This window comes from Adiantum capillus-veneris, unplaced genomic scaffold (assembly GCF_014529385.1).
Source record: "Adiantum capillus-veneris isolate H3 unplaced genomic scaffold, ASM1452938v2 Hic_scaffold_287, whole genome shotgun sequence".
NCBI lineage: Eukaryota > Viridiplantae > Streptophyta > Polypodiopsida > Polypodiales > Pteridaceae > Adiantum > Adiantum capillus-veneris.
Window position 1 is genome coordinate 89,650 of NW_028221411.1, and position 5,089 is coordinate 94,738.

At 44.2% G+C, this 5,089-nt stretch overlaps 1 pseudogene; it reads left to right on the plus strand.

Moving 5' to 3' along the window:
• Positions 1–3,827: 3,827 nt before the first annotated feature.
• Positions 3,828–4,507, plus strand: LOC147417285 (uncharacterized; annotated as a pseudogene).
• The last annotated feature ends 582 nt before the right edge of the window (positions 4,508–5,089 follow it).

The following is a 5,089-nucleotide window of genomic DNA, read 5'->3' on the forward strand; positions in this document are numbered from 1 at the left end:
AATGCCTTTTGAAGTGCAATCAAGCCACTATTGCCCCATCTTGTTCTTGTTTACCCTTCCCCCCTTCACTTTCTCCCTGCTTTCATGTTTCCCCTCGTCGTGCTGGCAATACGATGTGGATGCCCCGCGGACTGACGGTGTTTTGTGTGAGAGAGTGAGACTGAGTGGATGTGTGCGTGTGTAAGGGTGGAGACAAACCGTGGCAGTAGGTGTGCTTTGTGTGGCAGATTTGTGGTGTGTGTGAGAGTGGAAATTGAGCAGGCGTAGTGTGCTGGTGTAAAGTGTGTTTTTGAAGGTGTTTTCCTAGAGATAGGGGTGATGTGGATAACCCCTCTCCATCTTCTGTGCCCCCCATTGAGGCGTGTGCTTATGCTCCTAGTTGATGTCAAAGTGGTAACTTTGGTGATGCCAAAGGTGCGGCCTTTGAAGAGCAGGTGCTGCTAGTGATGGCTTGGACAAGATTCCTCATTTTCATTGGGTTGAAGATGCGAAAACCTAGCTTCAAGACTATGGGTTGTTCGTGTTGGAAAGCCGTTTATCGAGAGAAGATGGTGCGGTATAGGTGTTCACGCTCCTGGTTCGTGATAAAGAGAGGCTATGGTTCGATAGCCTGGGTGATAAAGAAAAGGAAGATTGTGAAGCCCTTGAGGCGGCTTTTCAAAGCACGTTTGTAGCGAATGCGCAGCTGGATGAAGTAAACTGAAAGCTGGACAGTTTGAAGCAAAGCTTGGAGGTGATTTTCAACCGTTCCAGTGGGAGTTACGAAGCCCTATGGGGGGGATTGATCAAGGTAACTGCTGTAGAAAATGCCAGTTTTTTAAAGTTGAGTAAGTTCATGGATTGCTTGCATGAGGAATTGCATGATAAGGTGGAGATAGATAGCCCGGTTTCGTATGAGGAGGTGGTAGCTCTAGCGAGTGGGTGAACCAAAAATATTTTGAAGAAGCGTGAAGCTAGGCAGATTTTGTCAGGTGCAAAGATGCCAAGACAATGTAATGCGATTGTAGCCGAGCCACAGGTGGCATGGTTCCCCCTAAAGCAGTTCCGATGTGGAGGAAGTACAAGTGATTCCAGAGTGGACAAAGGATGTGCTGTCAAGTTCGAGTGTAGCTGTTGAAGCTCCATTGAAGTGTAGTAAAGAGCAAAGAGTACGGTTTGTAGACAAGGTCGAAGCGGTGAATCTAGAGGAGGTTCTTGAGCTTGAAATAGAAAAAGAGGCTGGGGCAAGTGACAGTAGTTCTATGGACGCAGACACTAGTTGGGAGATCGAATCGTCTCAATATAGGTATGATGAGTTTGACCTCTTACATGTGAGTGGAGAGGTAGTGAATTGCGTGCAAGGAGCAGTATGAAGTGCAAGCCAAAGTGCCCAATGAAGACCGAGTGGAGCAGTCTAGGCTTACATGTGGTGAATAGCAGGTAACACTGGTGTGTGGCCAATGCAAGGTGTTTGACCAAGGCAGTTGATGACAGATAAAGCGGGTGTTGGAAACCCGCATAAACAAAGACAGCGGTTACAAGTGCCAAATTTGTATATATGTTAGTGTTTTTGTGGTGTACAAAGAGTTTCTGTTTGGTGTGCAATTTTTTAGTTCAATCAGCCCATGCGTGGTTGAACATAAATGTTCAACAAGGGGTGGGAAATGATGGTGCAGCCAAAGTTGGTCCGAGTTAGAAAGTGGTCTACAGGCAAAGGCTACAGGCAAGTGTAGTGTAGAATGCTAGGGCAGGTGCCAAGGTCCTGGGCAGCCAAAGGATAGGAGAAGTGTATGCCCAATGCAGCTGTTTAGGCTAAAACAGCTCCAAGTTGGCTCAACTAGGATGGTTGATGAAGGTGTGAAATGCTCAATCAGTGCTCTGAAATGTAGTGTTCAATGTGCTCTAGAAGCTGGTCTAGACAGCTCGTCAAACGGAGCCATGTGCTCAAGATATTGCAGTTTAAAGATAGAGTGTGTAGCAGATCCCCGATGGATAGGGCAGCTGGGGACAAGTGGCCGAGGCTGATGTTACTGGATGCATGTGTAGAGCTCGAATTATGGAGCGTGCCTATTTCCGCATATTGCAAATCAGAACTCGGGATAGCAAATTATGATCAATTGAAGATTTTTCAAGGGCCAGGTCTGTGCCCACTTGCTCGCATTGAAGAATGCGGCATCTGGCATCTTTTTGCCCTCACCAAGGTTCTTGGATGGTGTGCATCACGTGAAGGTAACACAAATTGACGACACATCAATCGGATGCTTGGTGAGCAAGTTACAGCAGGATGAATTTGGAGCATTTGGCGTGGAGAGTTTGCAGATAATTTTCTTATTTTTTATGGCCGCGGATAGCGAGCTCAGAGAAGTCAAAAAGCGATGAGATTCACGACCCATGCTTGACATGGTGTAGATTCAATACGGCTTTTCGGCTTGGCCATCGAGCATGGGATGTAAGGTTTCCAGTTTTTTGAAACCTTAAAGATTGTATAAAGCTTAATCAAACTTATATGATTATTGAAAAAGCAATGTAGAACTGTCCGACCATGGAAAATATTGGTATTTTTGGAATCTTAAGCACAGCAAACCCCGGGCTAGAAATTTTCAGAACAAAATTTCGATAAAATTTGGAAAAGTTACGGGCTCTGAAAGATTACAGTAGGAATTTAATTAGTTAAGTAAAATTGGATGGTTTCAGTAATTATTATCAATAAAGACTTTCTTATCCTAAGGTTCTAGAAATTACTCATATTTCCAATTTTCATCATTGAAAATCAGAGAAATTAGTAAAAATTGATTCTGTGTATCTGGGGGGCTGTGTGGGGTAATGATGAACTCTTCCATACTAGATTTAGCAGCAGAGGGCATTTTTTGACCTGTAGGTGGTTTGGGATGGAAGGTATTGCCATTTTCCAACCTGTGAGTGCCCAGAAACCTATAAATATGACCCTTGCTTCACAATTTTAGACAGACTCGGAGCCTTGACACACTCTCTCTTGTCTAAGAGACCGCTACGCACAAATCACTAGAGATTAAGCTCTAGTTGGTTAAATCAAACGGTAATTAGCATAATCCTTCTTAATTAGCAAAGCTAGGTTAACCTATTTTCTTAATAAATTAAAGATTAATCTTATGTATAAAAAAAATCCTCCCTTAATCAAATATTTTTTGCTGTTGTTGTAATTAAACTTAGGGATATTAAGCTAGTTAATTATTATATCATATTAGGACTGAAATTTTCCATATTGTGGAGTAAGTCCACTTGGCAGTACCGGCCAGTGCTGATGTAAGCCTATAAGGCAAGAAAGTGTATCTTGATGTAGGGGATACATGCTATATAGGAAAGAACGCGGGCATGAACGAGGGCAGAGGTTTTGAGTCCAATCTTGAGATCAAATGCACTGTGTATTCCACATTGAGAGGTTTTGAGTCCAATCTTGAGATCAAACGCACTGTGTATTCCACATTGGTGGAGGAGACGGGCAGCAGACAGCTATCTGTTGCTCTCCAGCATAGCCGGCCCCCTGTGCATCTCATTCTTGCCCAGAAAATGAGTCATCCTCTCTCTCCACACCAAGCACCCAGCTCTCCTCACTACGAGGATGCATCTATGCATCCTGAGTTCACTACCAGAAACACACAAATGGAGCAAATGCTGCAGACCATCTCCAACATGATGCTTCACGTTAGCCACACAAATCAGGCATTGCTCAATTACCTGTCCACTGCTGCTCCACATACGCAGAAACCTGATTCCAAGATTAGCCCAAGTCTTTTTCGGGTTTCCGACCGAAGATGTCCTCACATGGTTGGACCACTTCGACAACGTGGCCAGTTATCATCGCTGGTTTGATGATCGCAAAGCGATGGAAGCGCGCACATCTTCTCGAAGGCGTGGCTGCGACTTCGTTCATCCAGCAACCGGAGGACGTGAAAAGTGACTGGGGTATGCTCAAATCTTTACTAATTCAAAATTTTTCTCACCAGAACATTACCCAGAGTGCTTTACAACAACTGCATGTTTTAAAACAACAACAATTAGAGCCTGTCGCCCAATTTTCTGTCAAAATGAATCAACTGCTTCTTCGTGCCGACCCTACCATGTCCGAGGAAATGAAACTCTTCTTTCTTTGGCCTCGTCTGCGACATGACATTTCTCGACGTGTTCGTGATCAGGGCCCTACTTCATTTCATGCGGCTATTCAAATCGCACAACGCATTGAAGGTACATTGCAATCTGAAATTTCTACTGTGTTAACATCGCAACCTTCTGCTCAAAGATCTGCAGAGACTCCACATCCGACACCCATGGATATTGATATTCAAAATGCTCAAATCAACTCAAGGCCGTCAACTCCAGGAGAGCATTACCTAATCGTGATGCTCAAGGACGTCCCAAGTGTTTTTACTGCAACACATATGGCCACATTAGGCGGCATTGTCGTCGGCTCCAAGCAACTCAACAACATCAAAATGCACAAATTCAACTGGCTGATGCTGCTGCCCTGGCATAACTGTCGGAAAACATCTAGGCGGGATGGTGGTGGAAGAGCATCACCCGCATATTCAAGCAGCAGCATCTTCCGTACTGTACTACCCCATCCGACGCCCGGGTTTGAGTGAATCTTTGTTACACCATTGGGTTGGGCCCTACAAAATCCTGCACAGCTCCGCACCAACACCTATAGATTGCAGCAATTGTCTAGCAACCGTATCACCACTGCTCACATCACGCGCATGAAGCCTTATCACGCCCCTTCACAGACGTGATGACCCCCTTCTTCTGTTTTTGGGGGGGTGTGGAGTAAGTCCACCTGGCAGTACCGGCCAGTGCTGATGTAAGCCTATAAGGCAAGAAAGTGTATCTTGATGTAGGGGGTACATGCTATATAGGAAAGAACGCGGGCCTGAACGAGGGCAGAGGTTTTGAGTCTAATCTTGAATCAAACGCACTGTGTATTCCACAATATTAACCATAAATTAATGAGAATGATATTAATTAAGTTTATATTATATTGAGATAATTATCAGAGCTGCATTAAGCTGACATTAAGCTAGAAAAACTATGTTGTAATTTTTTGAAAACTTTTCATAATTAATTTAACAGAATTACA